Here is a 21,000-nt window from a genome sequence, read left to right as displayed (position 1 = left end):
CAATTTCCTAATGATTTTTGGCATAAAAGTAAAATCAATAATTTTGACCCATGCAATGTATTTTTGGCTATTGCTACAAATATACCCCAGCGACCTAAGACTGGTTTTGTGCTCCAGGGTCACATATTTGTTTAGAGCTGTTTTGAACTGTTTCGGCTTGTAAACAGTGCTGATTTCTCTCCCGATTCAAACCAGATACTTTTTCACTGGATGAAGTGTTATTATGGATTATGGACTCATATTTTAGTTTAAAACGTCTTAATGATAAATTAGTTTCAGCTTTTGTCTTCTCAAGATGTGAACTGATGGACTGGAGTGGTGTGGATTACTTGTGGATTACTGTGATGTTTTTATCAGCTGTTTGGACTCTCGTTCTGACGGCACCCATTCACCGCAGAGGATCCATTGGTGAGACAGTGATGGAGTGACACATTTCTACAAATCTGATGAACAAACAAACTCATCCTAATCTTGGAAAGTCTGAGGATGAGCACATTTTCAGCACATTTCCAGTTTTTGAACTATAACTTTATTATTACTTTAAAATGATGCAACTATAAATTAATAGCATGAAAACATCTAACACAAAACAGGTTTTATTTTATTATATTTATTACCTGATTTACAATGCAGTATCTATATTGTAATTTATTGCAGTATATGGCGAAGAAAGGAACATGTTTCTGTTGTAGGATCTGACAGTGTTTTTCAGGTTTAAAGGATCATTACGCTCCCACTATGAACTGTAAGAGTCGAGATTTAGCTAAATGATCCTCTCTTTTTTCACAGCTGCTGCAAAAATCCTCCATCGTAGCCCTTTGAAAGTCCCTGAAAGTTCCTGCATTATCCAGTAAATCCACAGAGAAACATGCAGTTCCAGGAAAGAACGCGGTGTCACGCCTCCTGACGCAGCGGAGAAACACGAGCGGATCGGACCATAAATCACCCGCTCGACCCTCCGGACGCATCTGAACCGACGTGATCACGCCAGCCTCGGTTCTGTCAGTCTCCACCGCCGGACAACCGATCTGCTGCTGGTAGTTAGTTGTCCAATAGAGCTCGTATAACTTGTTTTTCAGAGTAGAGTTTATTTTAGTCTTATTTTTGGTTTGTTAAGCATCAGTTGAGTGAGGTTTATGTGATGCATGAGCTTATCGAAGGCCAGGGCGATCGCAGACGGCAGAAGCTGAGCACGAGACACACTTTAAGAGCTTTCTTCTGTTCTGTTCTGTCGTTTTGCTGCTAATCACACACTAGACGTGTCACTCACGAGATCATTCTGCTCCATCGCTGCAGAAACCTTCACTTCTGACACAAACACAGACACGGACAGCCACAGGAGAGACGATGCGGCTCTGCCGACCCTCCATCACACGCAGCAAGACACCTGAAGACTGATCGGATGGATGGACGGAAAGAATCTGATATCAGCAAACTGTTTCCAGCGTGTTAATTTTGTTTTATAAACAGACTAATATTTTCTGAATGCTGTCCTCACAGATGTCTAATTGGTTCAATTGAGCAAGAGAACTGAAATCAAACAGTAATTGCCTGGCAGATGTTAGATGAGAGAGAGAGAGAGAGAGAGAGAGAGGAAGGGAGGGAGGGAACATCTCTGAAGCTAAAATGCTACGTACAAAACACACACAGCAGTTCTAAGTCACTAGTGCACTACACAAGACTAGAACAACACATGCCAGGCTTTTCATTTAGCATCCAAATGGCCCAAAGTTCAGATCCCAACCTAAAATACAATTATAAGAGAAATCACAATTGATATTATCCTATCAAACATGATTACAATTTAAAATAGCTGGTTTCTATGTGAATATATTTATATTGGAATTGCTCAGATTTTTCTTCTTCTTCTTCTTCTCCAAAATGAATCACATTTATGAGGGCCTAAACATGAAACTCATGAAACTTTGCACACACAGCAAAAGTTTTGAAAATTTACATCTGATATGGGTTTCAGAAGTGGGTGTGGCAAAATGGCTCAATAGCGCCACCCGTAAAATGTCAACGAAGTGCCCCTCGAGCTATGTTTCACATACATGTACGATATTCAGTAGACACATGTAACACACCAATACCTACAAAAAATGTCCCCGGGTACGAAGTCCGAGACCCAACAGGAAGTCTGTTATTTTGAATTTTCTCTGCAAGTTTTGTGCTGTTTTTGACATTTTCAGGTGTTGTATTTAAACAAACTCCTCCTAGAGCTTTAAACAGATCGACACCACATTTGGTCAGTCTAATTCACAGCCCTTTGTGACGTCAAATTGCGAAGAACTTGAGTTTTTGTTGAATTGCGTGTCCGTGGCGCCTGACAAACTCCAATGTTTCGTCATGAGTCCCGATCTGATCACATGCCCATTCAATTACTGTCACAGCACCACCTGCTGGCAACAGGAAGTGCCATGTTTTATGCTCTAACGAACTCCTCATAGAGATTTAAGACATCAACATTATATTTGGTCAGTCTAATCTAAAGGCCTTTGCGATGTTAAATTGCGAAGATCTTGAGTTTTCGTTGAAGGGCGTATCTGTGGCGCCCTGACAAAGTTTGATGTGTCGCCATGGGAATAGATGGTGTTGTACCTCAGACATACAATGTCCGATCTGCCCCAAACTTCACACGTTCGAAACGAGTCCTGGCCAGAACACATCTAAAGGCCAATATTCAGTTATAACCATAGCGCCACCTGTTGGCAACAGGATATCTGTTCTGATATCTACTCAAACATGCCATGTTCAGTCTGCACCAAACTTCATATGTTTGATAAAAGTGTTGGCCTGAACACATCTACATGCCAATATCCAGTATTAGTCATAGCGCCACCAGCTGGTAGCAGGAAATTAGGCACATATACAGTAAATAACTTTGACATATTCTTTCTATATTTACCACTTTATGCATGTTGCCCACCATTCACTGTTTTGCTAAAGCCACCGGGAGGTGGTGAGCCGGGGTGCGAGGCCCTTTCAACGCTTTTTGCAGCTATAATTTAAAATGTAATTTATTAAATCATTCTAATATGCTGATTTGCTGCTTAAGAAACATTTATTATTACGATCAATATCAAAAACAGCTGCTTCATATTTTTGTAATAATATTTCCCAATATTCCTGTTTTTTAAAGGCCAAGCACTGAAGCTGCTGTAGCCCCTGTTGTATCTGTTGGTTTTCTTATTTTTCTCTTTACCTCCCAAATGGGAGTCTATGAAAACGATGAAAATTGGCAAACTTCTAGTGGTGGTCATGAATAGTAATTTGACCAACTTTGGGGTCTCTACAACCAACTCTACAGCACCACCAGCAGTTCAAAAATTAACTTAACTTAATGGTTATAACTATTGAACCCCTTGCTCTAGAAAAATTAAACTTACTACACCTGATCACTCTCCTACAGTAGTGGTCATTTTGATAAGCACAGTACTCTGTTTTTCTGCTACTCGTCCTTCAAAATATGGCAAATTCTTAAGAAAATTTGCTCAGATGATCATTTGGACCAAGCTGCACAAAAACAATTGAACAGAATTTTAATATTCATCTTTGTTCAAAAGTTCCGGTCTCACAAACTAAACGACACTGAACCAAAACTGGTTTAGAGAATGTGTCTCAGCAATGCTTTGACCAATTAAATGAAACTCTGTACGCTTCATCAGCACCATGATCTGAGGGAACATGCCAAAGGTGGTAACAGCGCCACCTTCAGGTCATCAAAAAACACATTTCTACCTCTAACTTTTGAACATTTTGTCAGAATCTATGGATTGCTCAGGGCATGCTGAATCTGTGAATGTCAAATTTGGCAAGAATTAAAGAATTGTCCGCTATTTTGAATTTTGTCATAAATTGCAATATCTTTTGAACCATTTGATATATATCGGCACAAAGATTGGTAGGAGACATCGACGGCATGTCCTGGATAAACCTGAGAAGTTTGAACACAGTGCCACCTAAGGATTTTTGCGTAAACACTTATACACTTTTGAAAACAATGTCCAAATGTTGTGTTCTCTGTGCCAATACATTTCTTGGCTTATGCTGAATCTGACCATATCCCCCCATTAGCTCAGATTATCTTTGGACTGAGCCGCATAGAAATGATTGAACAGATTTTTGTATTCACTGCATTTCCCGAGAAATGCATCATCAATTTGAGTGTGTCTGTTGACTTATGTTAGATAGCTTAGCTTGCTAATTGGTTAGCATTCTAACCAGTTGCTATTCTTTCTAATGTGGCTCTTCAGCCATCAGATTAACCACAAGATACTTTAGCTGTTAAGTTATCGTAGCAATCAGCTGTGTGCTCCTTTTCACACTGACAGCTCTCCTCAGCAGCCTGATAAATGTGCACCGACTGAATAGTGTAACATGCTGAACCACAGCCGCAAACCTTTCGGGTCATGGGTCTGAATCACAAGAGGTACCGTGGCCAGTGGGGCAATTATTGTTTCTGTTGCAGACATTTTCTAAAAAAATGCAATCTGTACTTATTAAATGTAACATGCAGTGCATTTATATACTAAGTCTTAAGTGTGTTTTGTGTTTTTGAGATTCACAATGTAGAGCCTTTGTTCAGTGGATGTGCTTCCATGAGCTTGCGGTGATTGTTACGTTTGCTGTTTTTGCAGCTGCAGCGGTTGCAGTGTTTTCTGTGCTCGGCCCCGTATCGCTGCTAGCGGCCATATTTTATTTGTGATCAGACAGATGCAGCCTTGGTGAGCAGAAAAAACTTCTTTCAAGCAACCTCATGAGTACAAAAGGTAAAGAATATGTAAAGCCAAAAAAAGACAAAGTGTGATTCTTCAGGGTTTCTCGATCGGCCTCTTCACCCTGTGGTGAATTAATTGGCGTCTGAATGCATGAGACACACTCATGTTTTATGAAGCCTCACCCTGAGAAACAGTCAAACACACACAATCTTTTGTGTGAACATGAATAAAACACACGGATGATCTCATGGGTTCAACGCTGTCAGAGTAAAACTTTGCCTTGATGGGGAAAATCAACACCTTTATACATATACATCATCATCATCATCTCTATCTCTCTCACAGACTCACAGGTTTTAGAAACTCTTCCCCGCTCAACTTTCTTTTCATCGTCTTTTTTTTTTGCCGTGGCATCAGGGGAGTAAGACGTGAGAAACACACACACACGCAGACGTGAGAAGATGCAGGATGTTGGCGAATAAAAACAGTGAAAGGCTGTAAATGAATGTTCATCACACGTTTGGAGCGAATTCGTGAGAGAATGTTCTAATTTTAAACCCTCTGCGTTCTCGCCAGGGCCCGACGTGTTAGCGAGCCAAAACTTCATCAGAACTCAACACAGAACTCGCTCTCGGAGGAAGGTGGACGACACGACTCTCATGTTCGCGCAGCGTTTAATGAGCTCGCACGCACGTGAACGCGCGGAGCGACGCCCCGAACCCGCGCCTGCCAAACGCTCGCTGTGACTGAAGCGGTTCAGCCGGTAGAAACTCAGTAACGGCTCCAAACCAGCACAAACGAACACGGATCCACCGGTATCTGGAGCCCTGACCTAAAGTCAGCGTATGGAAAACAAACCGGGGACATTTCCCAGTTCAGTGGCCTTATTACTCACTCACGTATTATTATCTCTTATTGTTTTTGTTTTGTTAATTGTTATGGGTTCCACACACCAATATTAGGGCTGGGTATTGACACAAAATTCGATGCAATTTTGATTTACAAGCTTGCAATTCGATTCAATTCATTATGGATTCTTTTGGATATAGTCCATGCCCAATTTTCTCTCAACTAATTCTGTAAAATATACAGTTGGTTCTACATTACTATAATAGTGAAGGTGAAATCAACTGATCTGTATACATACACTAAAAATACACTCAGTGACATTGTTTATAGTAATAAGGTTAAAGTACTAACTTTAAAATGACATAATAAAGCAATCAGCCCCAAGAAGCCGTGGTTTACAGTGAATTGATAACGTTGTTAGGCATGACGTGAAGCGGAAAAACCCGCTTAGCTGTTATAAATTCACTGTAAACCACAGCTTCATGGGGCTTATTGCTTTATTATGTAATTGTAAAGTTAGTATTTTAACTTTATTACTTGAATATTGAATATACGCAGTAAGGTTTCACAAAATAAAACAGAGCAAAGTGTAATGATCATTATTCCTACGCCAAACAATGTAGTTCCTCAGAAACGGTTGTGGTTGCGACAAAGTGGTAAACAAAACAAAACAAAAGTGTATGTTTGCAGAGTAATTTACAACAGATTTGAATGCAGCTCAACCAATCAGAATAAAGGACTGGAACTAACTGTTTAATAGTTATATTTCTACTCCAATTCATATTTTTTAAATATAAATATTAAATGGTGTCTGTCATAAAAACACACATTAAACATTAAGAGAACAGTAAAAATTGATAATGGATACATTATTTGAAAAATACATTTAGTGAAATGCTCCTCTCTAGTGTTCATTTTTCTAGCTGACATATTTTTAAATTATAATTTTAAGATTTTTTCTGTCCTACCAAATGAAACACTGCTAAAACTGCATTTATTGTTTGAATATTGTAATAAATGGACAGAATAAATCTGAGACTTTATTTCATATCAAAAATAATAAAGCACAAAGCTTATTGTGTTTTATTCAAAGCTTATTGTGTTATATATATATATATACACATTTAGTTTTTTTTACCCAACATAAACCCACACACACACACTCCCAGCAGGGTTTACACATTTAATTATTGCATTTCAATCACCAAATCAATGTTAGCGCTAAAGATCAGTTCTAGAGCTGAATTAAACATTTCCTCTGATCGATGCTCATTTTACAGTGTTTTCCTGCACACGGCGGATCCGTTTCTGACAGATGATGTGTCAATCTGTCGTCTCTCGCCGTTACCATGACGACGTCACGCCATCTTTAACCTCATTGTAGTTTGGTGGCGTCATTATTTGTTAACGTTCCCGCGGTAAAACATTTTTTACCAATGCCAGAATCGCAGGTAGGGATCATTAGCAAAAGCGCCTCTCAACGCGGCACAGATCGATTCCCGTTCTGGGCCTCGAACGGCGTTTGGCTCACGGAAAAGCTGCCGGTGACACGTGGCTAATGAGCCGGAGAGAGTTTCTCAAAAATGACACTGTTTACTCAGAAAACACTTTTAAATCAACATCATCATATCCAGAATAATAAATGCACATACAGTGGGTACAGAAAGTATTCAGACCCCCTTAAATTTTTCACTCTTTGTTATATTGCAGCCATTTGCTAAAATCATTTAAGTTCATTTATTTTTTCTCATTAATGTACACAGCGCCCCATGTTGACAGAAAAACACAGAATTGTTGACATTTTTGCAGATTTATTAAAAAAGAAAAACTGAAATATCACATGGTCCTAAGTATTCAGACCCTTTGCTGTGACACTCATATATTTAACTCAGGTGCTGTCCATTTCTTCTGATCATCCTTGAGATGGTTCTACGCCTTCATTTGAGTCCAGCTGTGTTTGATTATACTGATTGGACTTGATTAGGAAAGCCACACACCTGTCTATATAAGACCTTACAGCTCACAGTGCATGTCAGAGCAAATGAGAATCATGAGGTCAAAGGAACTGCCTGAAGAGCTCGGAGACAGAATTGTGGCAAGGCACAGATCTGGCCAAGGTTACAAAAAAAATTCTGCTGCACTTAAGGTTCCTAAGAGCACAGTGGCCTCCATAATCCTTAAATGGAAGACGTTCGGGACGACCAGAACCCTTCCTAGAGCTGGCCGTCCGGCCAAACTGAGCTATCGGGGGAGAAGAGCCTTGGTGACAGAGGTAAAGAAGAACCCAAAGATCACTGCGGCTGAGCTCCAGAGATGCAGTCGGGAGATGGGAGAAAGTTGTAGAAAGTCAACCATCACTGCAGCCCTCCACCAGTCGGGGCTTTATGGCAGAGTGGCCCGACGGAAGCCTCTCCTCAGTGCAAGACACATGAAAGCCCGCATGGAGTTTATTAAAAAACACCTGAAGGACACCAAGATGGTGAGAAATAATTCTCTGGTCTGATGAGACCAAGATAGAACTTTTTGGCCTTAATTCTAAGTGGTATGTGTGGAGAGATACAGTGTCACCTGTCCAATACAGTCCCAACAGTGAAGCATGGTGCTGGCAGCATCATGCTGTGGGGGCTGTTCATCAGTCATATTACCGATCTTTCAGTAAGACTTTAGAGCTCCAGATTGATCCGTTCTGAAGTTGAAGGATGGTTTTCATGCTGTTGGACATCTCTCAAATGCTCCTGCTTCATTTGATGATTTTAGTTTAATATTGTCTTCTTGTAGCTTCTTAAAATAAACTGTCGTTTTCTTCGTAATTCACGTTCTGAATTCATGTCAAGGTTGCTTTATCTGATTCTTGAGCATCCTCATTAATGTATTCATATTCTTTTAAATTCTACTTTTGCTGTATGTAACTCCAACCTAAATGGTGTGGTTTTCTTTTTCAATCTAATGTTTTGTCAGGTGAAAATGTCAGTAAATTTGCCTGCTGTCAGTTGGTTTAACATTTATTTATTTGGTTGGTTGTTTGGTTTGCTTGTTTTGCCATTTGCCATGTTTTGGCGTTTAAGGATACAGTACAGAATTTCTCCAGCTTGTCCCGAGTATTATCCAAATCTTGAGCCGGGTAACTGCTCACCGTGACGCAGCGTGAAGCTCTCGCTAATTTACATCCATTCATCATTCAGTGCGCAATTAACATTTCCCCCAACAGACCGTCGTCTTGTTTAGAGAGACAATGTACGACCTGCTAAAGCGCAGACGGCAGCGGCGCACACGTTTACACTGATCACATTAAAACCATCCAGCCTTCAGTAAAACACGCCGTACGTCACGACACCCCACACATCCATCATCTCATCACTCTCACTCCCAGCTTCCTCACAGAACAGACATTTGCTTTGCTTTTACTACTTTAAAAAGCATTACTCTTGTTTCTCCTCCATCATTGATAACATTATGTGTCACATCTTGTTACTCGAACAATCAAGAGCAGAAAGACGATCACGGAACAGCAGCTCAAAATGAGCTTATAAAAACACCCTTTTGAAATGTTTCTAAAATGTTAAAGTTTTCTCGATGAGATTATAATGCTATTTATAGCTTACTAAAACATTTGTTACAACATGTCATTTAAACTGTTTATTTTTTAATATGCTAAGAGCATTAAAATGTCCAGTTTTCTAATGAAATTGTAATGTATAATGTTTTGTCCCAGCATTTATAGAACTTTTAAAAAATGTTAGTGAAGGTTCGCTGTTAGCTGGGAGTGCCAACGATGCTGTGGTCGTGAGTTCGATGTAAGGATAAAAGCATCTGCACTATACACAAACGTAAATGTGCTTGAATGATCTCCTTTGATCTGTATATTTTTGGCGCTCCATCATATCATATTCACTCATATTCTTTCCACTTTAGGGCCTTTCACATCTTCTGTGGTCTGTAAGTACTTCCTCCCGATATCATATTCGAGTCCCACATGCAGCTTCATCTGTCATTTCTCTTCTGCTGTGTTTTGTGGGAATGACCTTTGCAGGAGCGTGGCCATGTCAATCACACTCTGATTTACAGCACTCCCTCACAGCACAGTCTGTCTGTCCTCAGAAATGATTCTGAATAAACCACTTACTTAGTCATTTCCACCTGCTTACTCAATCACACAACTCCACCCACTCATTATAGAACACTGTTCTGCCCACTTCTCCACCCACTCCGCCAACTTTTCCCGCAATCCAACCCCCTCATTTTCACACATTACTTAACCACACAGCTCTGCCCACTTTTCATGGACTCCACTCACTCATTTACATCTACTTAATCACACAGCCTCTCCCATCATCCTGTCGTCATTAAACAATTCATGGCTCTGCCCACTTTTACTTGTCTCCACCCACTCACTCATCCACTGTCATTTTCACTTTCCCATCCACCCTGCTCCACTCATTCATTAAACCACAGTGCTCCACCCACTTTTTGAGTACTCCACTCACTCATTCACACCTACTCAATCACATAGATCCTCCCACTCAATAAACAACACACTGCCCCGCCCACTCTTACTTGTCTCCATCCTCTGTCAATTTCACTTGCTCATCCACACTGTTCAACCCATTCATTTCACCATGATGTTCCACCCTCTTTTCCCCTTGGCTCCACCCACCTACTTACTCAACCACACAGCCCCGCCCACTTTCTCTAAACACCACCCCCTCAGTCATTTTCACTCATTTACTCAACTACCTGCTCAACCTATTCATTAAACCACACTGCCCCACCCACTTTTTGAGTAGGGGAGAGCGAAAGTATCATTTTTCAGAAAAACACAATTTAAAAAGATAAAGTTGTAGACAGAGATATATTTTTGCTGTGGCCTATAACTCAGAAGTGTGGTCTGTTAATACCAGGTGTTTTTTTGTAAAAATGTAGAAAGATCTGAGTATAATTTCAGTTTGAACATAAGTTGCACATTGTTACTTTCGACCCCGTTGGTTGGGACGAGAGTAACACACAGGTGGGTCAAAAGTAACACAACAATAAAACTAGATTTTTTGTTACATATACATGACTATGACCTTGTTAATATGTAACTGAAAACATATTTTGTCCTTAATCTTTGCAAAAAATGATTACATTTTTCTTTCAAATTTCATCAAATGTTTAAAAACATTGTTTGATTGTACAAACTTGAATTGTTTAAACTATTTATTTATTCAATAAACAATATGAAAATTTAATTAAATTAGCATAATATAAATTCTCAACATAATGTAACAGTAGGCCTATTCATGTTTCCATCCAGTTGTTTGTATGCATACATTCAAAATGTGCATAAAAACATCTGGAAACGCTGCTAATTCATAGGTGGAGGTGGAAAAGCTAAAGTATGGCTAAAACCTAAATATGACTAAGGTAAATGCGATGTAGCAGCTGCCCTGAGACTGATGTGTCTGACAGACAGGCTTATGTCCAGAAACACCCTCTCATGAACATCTGGCTGAATCAGAGCTCTGTCTGTCTTTCTGACCCGCACTCTTGGCGTATTCTTCTGGTATAATACAACATAAACACTTATAATAAACCTTTTAATAAATGATGCAAGACACATAAAGTCACCAAATTAGCATGCTGCGGGACAAAAGAAACACTTGTTGTAGGGGGACAAAAATAGCAAGTGTTACTTCGGTCCCGACAGGAACTCCTGACATTTAAATCCGATTTACTTCTATATTGAAAAACTCTGAAAAGCCAAATTTCAGGATGTATTACAGCACTACATGAAATAATGACACGAGAAACAACACAATTCATTTGAAAAAAAAATGAACGCTTCCATAATTTACTTATTGTATTGGAAAACTGCTTTCTGGACCTAACAACGGAGATCGCGTGATATTTCTCAGCTCCGTCAAGGGTTGCGTGCTGAATGCGCTGTCATCGCTTGGAAAGCAAATATAGTCTGGGCTCTGAGAAAATAGCTTTGCTACTTTCGTCCCCGCTCTCCCCTACTCCACTCACTCATTTACACCTACTTAATGACAGAGATCCTCCCACTCAATAAACAACACACTGCCCCGCCCACTCTTATTCATCTCCATCCACTGTCAGTTTCACTTACTCATCCACACTGCTCCACCCATTCATTTCACCACGATGCTCCACCCTCTTTTCCCCTTGACTCCACCCACCTACTTACTCAACCACACATCCCCACCTACTTTTTGTGTACTCCACTCACTCATTTACACCTACTTAATCACATAGCACCTCCCATTCAATAAATTCAATACACTGCTCCGCCTACTTTTCCCTTCGACTCCACCCACTCACTAATTTCCACCACCCTACTCAGTCACACAGCTCCTCCCACCCAGTTCTGCTTTATGGCTCATTCACTTTCATTTACTTTAAATATTGTCTATTTAATCTTCACTCTGGTTCACATCGCTTGTGTCGCTGTTAAAGCGTTTGCGTGTTCAGAGTGACAGAACCTTAATTTCATTATACCGAGCAGCACAATGTTTGTTTCTGTGCTTTTTTGAAATTCATTACAGGCTAATCACTCTCTGTAAGCCGTGATGCCGGTGTCTTTGTGCACCTGTCTGAGTGTGTGAGCGTGTCCTCGTTTCTCATTAAGATCGACGCTTCCTTGCCGCACGAGGAATTACCCCGTCTGATCAGTAAGAAACAAACTCTTAATGACTGACTGGATCTCATTTACACAGCAGATTATGCTAATACAATCATAATTCACGCTCTCAGGAGCGACTAAATAACCTGTTCTCAACACACTGATTAAATCACCGCAGACGCTCACGATTCTTTCCCGTCGTCGTGGGAATCTGTGACGACGGGCTCTTGCCTTAAACGCTCTTTCAATTACAGCCCGGCCTCTCCTGCCATCAGGACACTTCGGTCGCAGCCGTTCCGGTTATTTATTATGGGAAATTATCGTACGTATTTATAATGCAGAGAATGTTAAGCTTTTGTTTTTGTACACATTTATGTGAATGTTTGACAGAAATGTTTTCTAATTAGCACTTCTTGCTGCTGCGCGAGGAACTGAACCAGGGTGCAAATTACTGACCCTCTAATTAAAGCCTGAATCGCCTCTAGGGAAATCAAAACAACAGTAAATATTCTATACAAGGGAGATTTTAACATCATTTTCAACAGCACTTTCACAAACACCTAAATTTCATTTTACACCTAAATGTGCTTCTGAACAAAATTCACGTTCACCTTGTGGATGTGGTTACTGAGTGCTTGCTGTGAGCATCAGGGTCTGATGGTACATCATCACAAAATCATTTAAAGATATACTAGCCTTCAGAAGATGTTTTGATGAGAATCCATCCAGGACACGTTCATTTTATAAAAAAAGTGACAGCGCAGACATTCATAATGTCACTACGTTTTTCCATTTCAAATAAATGCTGTTCTTGGGGACTCTCTGTTCATCTGTGAACGCTGAAAAATAAAATGTAAGCACTAAAGACAATCTGGTCAGAGATCTGTGAGATCTGTTCAGCGATCGGCTGTGTGAGTTCAGATCTTTTTAACGTATATGGCGTTTGACACGGTGTTCACGACCACAGAGGAGCGTGTGCTTACTGCTGTGACAATAACTGCTCAATTTACTGAACCGTTTGCAGCACAGACTGTCACCGTCGGTCACTGTTACTCTCCTCTCGGTCTCACTCTTCATCTCCTCTTTATGTTTCTCTCTCTTTCGAATAAAATCTCATTCACTAGGAACTGAGGTGCTGATATTAGTAGCTCTGTGCATTTTCCACCAGGAAGGAGCTCCGTGTGTGTGTGTGTGTGATCCTGCTCAGCAGATTTACAGCAGTGCTATCATGCTTCGTACCTTCTGCACTTTAAACAGCAGCATGAATAATGACCGATCGCTGCAGGACTTCATTTAAATGTCTCTTTACGAGGCTGGAAATTAGAACGCTTGCTTTTCAAGCACACGACACACAACACGCGAACGTCGCTCGGCAAATGCTGCGTGAACCTGGCGGGACCGAATCTGTCAGAAACAGCGGCTTCTTTCCGTATGATCAGAACAGATTTTATTCACTTCTGTTTTCTGTCTTATTCAGTAGTTAGAATCTGAGAGTCAAAAAAGGGTGACTGTACACAAATGCCCTTCCCTGGTTCACTGACTGAATGGAGAAATGGCTCTTTAACTGAAGGGACGGTTCATCCAAAAAACATCATTTATGTCGCTCCAAACCTGTATGACTTTCAAAACACCTAAAAACTCTCATAAAAGCACTCCGCCCTTCGTAAACAGGCTGGAATTTCAGTTTTTATCAAGGTAAAGAAGACTTCAGTCATATGAACTATTTTTATGATGCTTCAGTCCCCATTCACTGTAATTACATGAAAAAAAAAAAAGTTTTTAATTCCTCCTTTTGTGTTTCATGGAAGAAAGGGAGTCATTTTTGTTTAGAAAGAGACAAGGGTGAGCAAATGATGACAGAATTATCATTTTGTAGGTGAACTGACCCTTCAGCACATTGAAGTCTCTGGCAAGAGCATTATTTTCTCCCAGTCATTCAAACTAATGTCTAAATGTGTAAATTAGCAAAGAAAACGACATCCAGGCGTAATGGACCTGACTCCAGAAGAACAAAAAAAAGGGGAACATTTACGAACACAGATGTTTGGAATAATTGTTTTCATTGTTCACAGCCGCTCCATACAATCCTTTAATTCAATTTCACACCCATATTAGCCACATGAATCTACATGGCAGTCCCCAACATAGAGTTAAGTCATATAACACAATATTCTGAGCAGATCTCTCTCTCTCACACACAAACTTCACTGTAGAGTTTCCAATTACCGGCGGCAAACAGGCAGAGACGGCATTTCTCTTCAGATCTTTAAAAGCTGCCCAGAGCTTTGGATCATTAAAGCCACACTCAATAAATGACTTTCAATAGAAAATCTGAATAAAAAAATCAGCAGTCTCACATTCAGAGTGAAATAGGATTATATTACTGAAGACTTTTTTAAAAGGATGGCATTTAAAGAAAGATTTCATGCATTTACTGAGAATTTAATATCAAATGTCACCTAATCTATCTATCTATCTATCTATCTATCTATCTATCTATCTTAGGCCTGAATTTCCTTCAGCAGCCACAGATGGCGCTCTTCACCTCTTTCCTCAGTGTTAGTACGGGACTCTGAAGCATCATAAAAGTGAGTGAAATGTAATTAAAACGCTAGAGCACAGACCTCAGAGCAGCTTAACACGCATTAGCACGGCGTATCAACACAGAACAGCATCATACATGTCTAAAGATGAACCAGTGTAACATTTTCTCATATGTCAGCATTAGTATGCTATCTATTGTTTTTCCAAGGCATGCTAGTTGAGCTAAAATTGGAGCGGTAATGCAATCTAGAGCACATTAGCGCTGCTCTAATGTAAAACTCAGCACACTGAGGGTATGTACAGCACACCGAAGAGTGTGGATCAGCACAGATTTTCAATGCGGTTCTGATGGAGTGATCAGACGTTCACAAACACACTCAAAAAGTGTGTCTGGGTGGTTCATTTCTGGATCATAATTGGATGGTCTCCAATCATTAACAGAGCAAAACATGTAATATTCATTTTTTGTGTCAAAACAAAATAGAGAAAAAAACATCTAAAGACTCCCTACTGTAACAACCATTATAAGACTATTCGCATGAACCACATATAACAAATGAATCATTTTCACAATGTACCAATAAGGTCTGTGTTAAACTGTGCTGTGCAGAACCTAGTTGCGCATCTTACTGTTTTTCCCTAGAGATATTATACAAAGAATAGAAACTGAGCCAACCAACCTCGGTCTCACCTACCAAATACAAAATACTGGAATTGTCTCTTTTTTCAAATGTATGGTTAATAACAAATTTCAGTGGCATGCATTACTGACAGCTGACCTAGAAACATCCTTGGTGTAAATTTCAGAAATGGTCACCTCAGGTGTTAATGATATTTCAGCAGCTTACCAACATTCTGACCTGCTTGTACAACGTTGAACTATAAACTCCATTATTAGCTTGTGTGATTATGTAATTAAATGTTTAAATCCCTGTGAGGCCAGCATTTCCTTCAATCTGACCGGGCTTTATTAATTACCAGAGACAGTAAATGAAAATGGGGAGAAATTCATTCGTTCCATTAAAACAGCTGAGAGCATGAGCTGTGCAGAGAGCAGGTTACAGAAAACAGCTTCAGTTCACATTTCCACAAGTTTCTACAGCTTCTAAAAATAGAGACAAAAGGATGAGGCCTAGACCCTGGAGACCAAACCCTCCCTCCCTACTTCTCCTCTCCCTCCCTCTCTCTCTCATTCTCTCTCTCTCTCTCTAACTTTGTTGTGAAAACTGAACTGCAGGAGATTTTCTAAGAGTAGCTTCACAATATGCAAGTTTAACTGACAGATTCTGCTCTCTTTCAAGTGTCTACTTAAACTTGTGAAATGTCTCATATCAAGGTGGTAATTCATAATACGTGTCTTCCCTCAATGTGGACAAAGAGATGTTTTGGAGATTATAGGTTGGAATCGAATTTTATAATATGATAATACATCTCACAATCCACATGCTGTCAGAAACACTTCAGGGATGATAGCAGAAGAGAAACCCCAATGAGCACAAAAATATGCCAGTGTATCCTCATAAACACAGCCGTTTTTTGTCGAAAGTGAAAGTAAACAAATGAGAAGGAAACGCATGTGTAACAGTATTTTTAGATCCACGTGATTTCGGTGTTGAAGAGACAGCAGCCTAATAAACACGCTGCCTGTCATTAATGTTAATCCAAGAACAAAAAATCATTCACTGATCTTGACTGAATATCTTTTTCATAACTTCATAATGAGGATTAATCTATATTTTATTTATGAAAAGAAAACTATGCAGTATTTTTAAACTTTTGATTTCAATTTCTGTACCTGCAATTTGTTCAGTTGTATGTATTTATGCTACTGCTAATTTATTAGCTTGTTCCTATTATTTTACTGATTGTTTACTTGTCTTTAACAATTTAATGTTTAAAACTGATATTAGTCTAGTTGTTTTGCTGTGGTATTTTTTGTTAAAACCATAGACAAAAGTTTCTCTTAGGCCTAAGTGTTCTGTATGCTGCGGATTTTTCCTCATGTTATTCAGCTGCAACAGAAACCTTTGTAAAAATACAGAATACAAATTGCCTTTATTTTTATTGACTTTTTTATGTTATTGGAATCAAAACTAGGAATCGTTAAAAATCAGAATAAAATAATTCAAACGATACCCAAAACTATCTATAGTAGAATCACCTTAGGTCTGATCTCAGATCAGAATCAGCTCTGCCTGATCCTAGAACAAAATCAGCTTGGGTCCGACCTCAGTACAGATTGACCTTAGGACTGATCTTAGAAGAGGATCACCTCAGGTCTGATCTCAAAGCAGAATTAACCCATGTCTGATCTCAACAGAATCAGCTCAGGTCTGATCTCAACAGAATGAGGTCAGGTCTTATCTCATCAGGATCACATCAGGTCTGATCTCAGAACAGAATCAGCTTGAATCTGATCTCAGAACAGAATCCTCTCAGGTCCAATCTGAGAACAGAATTAGCGCAGGTCTGATCTCACAACAGAACCACTTCAGGTCGGATCTCAACAGAATCATCTCAGGTCTGATCTCAGAACAGAATCAGCTTGGGTCCGACCTCAGAACAGACTGACCTTAGGACTGATCTTAGAAGAGGATCACCTCAGGTCTGATCTCAAAGCAGAATTAACCCATGTCTGATCTCAACAGAATGAGGTCAGGTCTTATCTCATCAGGATCACATCAGGTCTGATCTCAGAACAGAATCAGCTTGAATCTGATCTCAGAACAGAATCCTCTCAGGTCCAATCTGAGAACAGAATTAGCACAGGTCTGATCTCACAACAGAACCACTTCAGGTCTGATCTCAACAGAATCAGCTCAGATCTGATCTCAGAATAGATTAAACTCTGTCTGATTTTAGAACGAAATCAGTTCGGGTCTGACCTCAGAACAGGATATCCTTATGTCTGATCTCAGAACAGAATCACCTCAGGTCCAATCTGAGAACAGAATTAGCGCAGGTCTGATCTCACAACAGAACCACTTCAGGTCTGATCTCAACAGAATCATCTCAGGTCTGATCTCAGAACAGAATCAGCTTGGGTCCGACCTCAGAACAGACTGACCTTAGGACTGATCTTAGAAGAGGATCACCTCAGGTCTGATCTCAAAGCAGAATTAACCCATGTCTGATCTCAACAGAATCAGCTCAGATCTGATCTCAGAATAGATTCAACTCTGTCTGATTTTCAGAACAGACTGACCTTAGGAAATCAGTTCAGGTCTGTCTGATCTCAGAACAGGATAGAATAGATTCAACTCTATGTCAGTTGATCTCAGAACAGAATCACCTCAGGTCTGATCTGAGGAAAAGGATAACTTCAGGTCTGATATCAGACAAGAATCATGTCAGGTCTGATCTCAGAACAGAATCACCTTGGGTCTAACCTCAACAGAATCATTTTGAATCTGATCTCAAAATAAAGTATATTCAAAATCTGGTGAAAACACTAAATAATATGATGTCACTTTAACCTTCTGAAATTCCCACCAAACTTCAGAATCATGCGGCTTTAATGAGCGCTGAGTATGTGTGTGTCCCCTACAGAGTCTTGGCATCACGTCTGACAATCTTCCCTCTCGTTCTTTCTTTTCTCTCTCCCTTTCTCTAAATGTCCATCTGTTCTTCTCCCCTGGGCCCTTATTATTCACTTCATCCAGGGGTTTCACTGCCCTCTCCTCTCCTCTCCTCTCCTCTATTGTTTTCATCCTCCCTTTCATTCTACTCCTATTCTTTCGTTTCTCCTGATTCTCTCTCTGTCACTCCAGTGTGTTTCCAGGCTCGGTTTCCAAACACACACACACACACAGAGTGAGATTCCCCTCCGTGCTCTCTGGAAACTTCGGCACCATTTTGTTTCCAGCAGGTGTTGAGCTGTAAATAGGTCACTGATCCGGATCCGTAATGGTGGTTGGAGAAAGTTTGCAGATTGATTTTTTTGTGGAGAGTCGAGCAACTGGAACACAAAGGGGCTCTAGAGGCGGGGAGTATCTCCGGCCCGATCCGTCCCATGACCCCACAGTCACTCCAGACTTCCTGTTCAGCCAGGCGTGATGGCCGCACACAGAGCGTGTGTTCACACATACAGGTGAAAAAAGCTCTTACTGCAGGCACGGGTAAATACTGCACAGAGCAGAAGTGCTTTTGTTTGTAATGTGAGGTGCTGCATCCATCTCTGACGCATCAAAAATCTTTCTTCGACGTGCCCAAATATCCACACACTCCCACGAGAAATCACGCTTTTGATTAATAACCTGTATTTTCCAGCCCATGTTTTATTGGGAAAAACTAACTTACGATAAACTATTTATAATAATTATTTTGTACATATTTCTCTCTGGTGGTGAACTAAATTTACATTTCAATAAAATTTACTTTTACAGCACAACAGCAGAACAACAGCAGGGACATGGAGGAGTTTGTTTGTTCAACTTGGGATCAACACAAACACACACACACACACATTTTATATTATATATTTTTGCAAAAATAATAATAATAGATTTTTTTTTTATTATTATAAATTACATTGATAATAACACACACACACACACACACACACACACACACATATATATATATATATATACCAACCAATTTGATATTTGAGATTTGTTTGAAATATTTCCTTAATTGATAGAAAATTACTAAAAAAAATGTTTCAGAATGTAAGAATAGTCATGATTCAGCTTCAATGTCTAAAATTTGCAAGTATAGGTGGCGATATAGCCAGGTAAAGTTCTTTCACGTAAGCTTAAGACAACTGTGAAAATGCGCATATACCAATTTTCATGCACAAACTTAAATAATACAGTGACAAACACAAAATACAGTGAATTGTCTGCAGTTACACTTAAGTCTATATAGGGGTTATATAGGTGCGTGTTTTAATCAGTCCACATTTTTAAAGGTATAGTCACTGTTCAGCAGCAGCTTTGAGGGACACTTATGGAACAAAAATAATGCCAAAAGTATTTGAAATAAAAAGCTTGTTGAATTACACAACTGGGAAAAAAAATGCATTGCAATTAACAGTGCTTACATTTTAATGCATTGTATTTTCAGGGGTTGCATTTTTGTGCGCTGCATTTTAACATGGTTGTATATTTAAGTAGTGAATATTTCAATCGGAAACATTTCACCAACTTTTTCATTGTTAAAAATTCAATAATTAATATTCACCTCACAAAGTCCATTTCCAAAATATTCAGTTTGTTTAATAATTCCAACAATAACATTCGTCAGACAATTTTCGGTTAATTTTATTTCACTTTACAAATTCGTTTCCGAAAATTCAGTGGTTCAAATTCGACAGCTCTTAGCAGCGCACATCCAGGAACTGCAGGAAAAGCAGTAGAGTACCGGTAGAAGATCACCATCTGCTGTTAGATGTCCTCACCAGCAGGTGGTGCTAGCGGCTGTAAACGGCTTCATCAACAGGCCTGTGCAAAGCGATATGTGGCCAAGATGGACCAAGCGGTGAGTATGAAATACCAATTAAGACATAAAACCGAACTTTACTTCTTCAATTGCCTATAGTAATATGTCATTTCTTTTTACCTCGTGTAAACATGATCTTCTTTCACTGTAACGTTAAAGGTGATATAACGCAATAAATGTAACACATCACATCCAGTTTTCCTGTAGTTGTGTTACGTTTTAGAGAAACCAACGTAATTCGCAGAGAACGACTTGTCTTTGCTATTGACTTTTATTTGCAACAAAAATGTGCACTACAAAAATGTTTTGTTGTGTTTCCAGTCCAAATACTGTAGCATAAGATTCTTAAATCGAGAAGTTTTTAGTAGACAAGCAACAAGTAGTCTATTGTTTTGTTTTCTGGGAAAAAAAAAAAAAATATATATATATATACAATTCGTTCTCTGCGAATTACGTTGGTTTCTCTAAAACGTAACATAACTGCCAACTACAGGAAAACTGGATGTGATGTGTTACATTTATTGCGTTATATCACCTTTAACGTTACAGTGAAAGAAGATCATGTTTACACGAGGTAAAAAGAAATGACATATTACTATAGGCAATTGAAGAAGTAAAGTTCGGTTTTATGTCTTAATTGGTATTTAATACTCACCGCTTGGTCCATCTTGGCCACATATCGCTTTGCACAGGCCTGTTGATGAAGCCGTTTACAGCCGCTAGCACCACCTGCTGGTGAGGACGTCTGACAGCAGATGGTGATCTTCTACCGGTACTCTACTGCTTTTCCTGCAGTTCCCGGATGTGCGCTGCTAAGAGCTG

General features: G+C 39.6%; 1 protein-coding gene across 41 annotated transcripts in view; it reads right to left on the bottom strand.

Moving 5' to 3' along the window:
- The window catches only part of LOC127168251 (receptor-type tyrosine-protein phosphatase delta), a 311,712-nt gene that overhangs the window by 229,347 nt on the left and 61,365 nt on the right, over positions 1–21,000 (bottom strand). The window lies entirely within an intron of this gene.

The sequence above is a fragment of the Labeo rohita genome, chromosome 7 (assembly GCF_022985175.1).
Source record: "Labeo rohita strain BAU-BD-2019 chromosome 7, IGBB_LRoh.1.0, whole genome shotgun sequence".
NCBI classification, from domain to species: Eukaryota; Metazoa; Chordata; class Actinopteri; order Cypriniformes; family Cyprinidae; genus Labeo; species Labeo rohita.
Note: the sequence above shows the minus strand (reverse complement) of the source record. Positions and strands in the feature narration are given on the sequence as shown.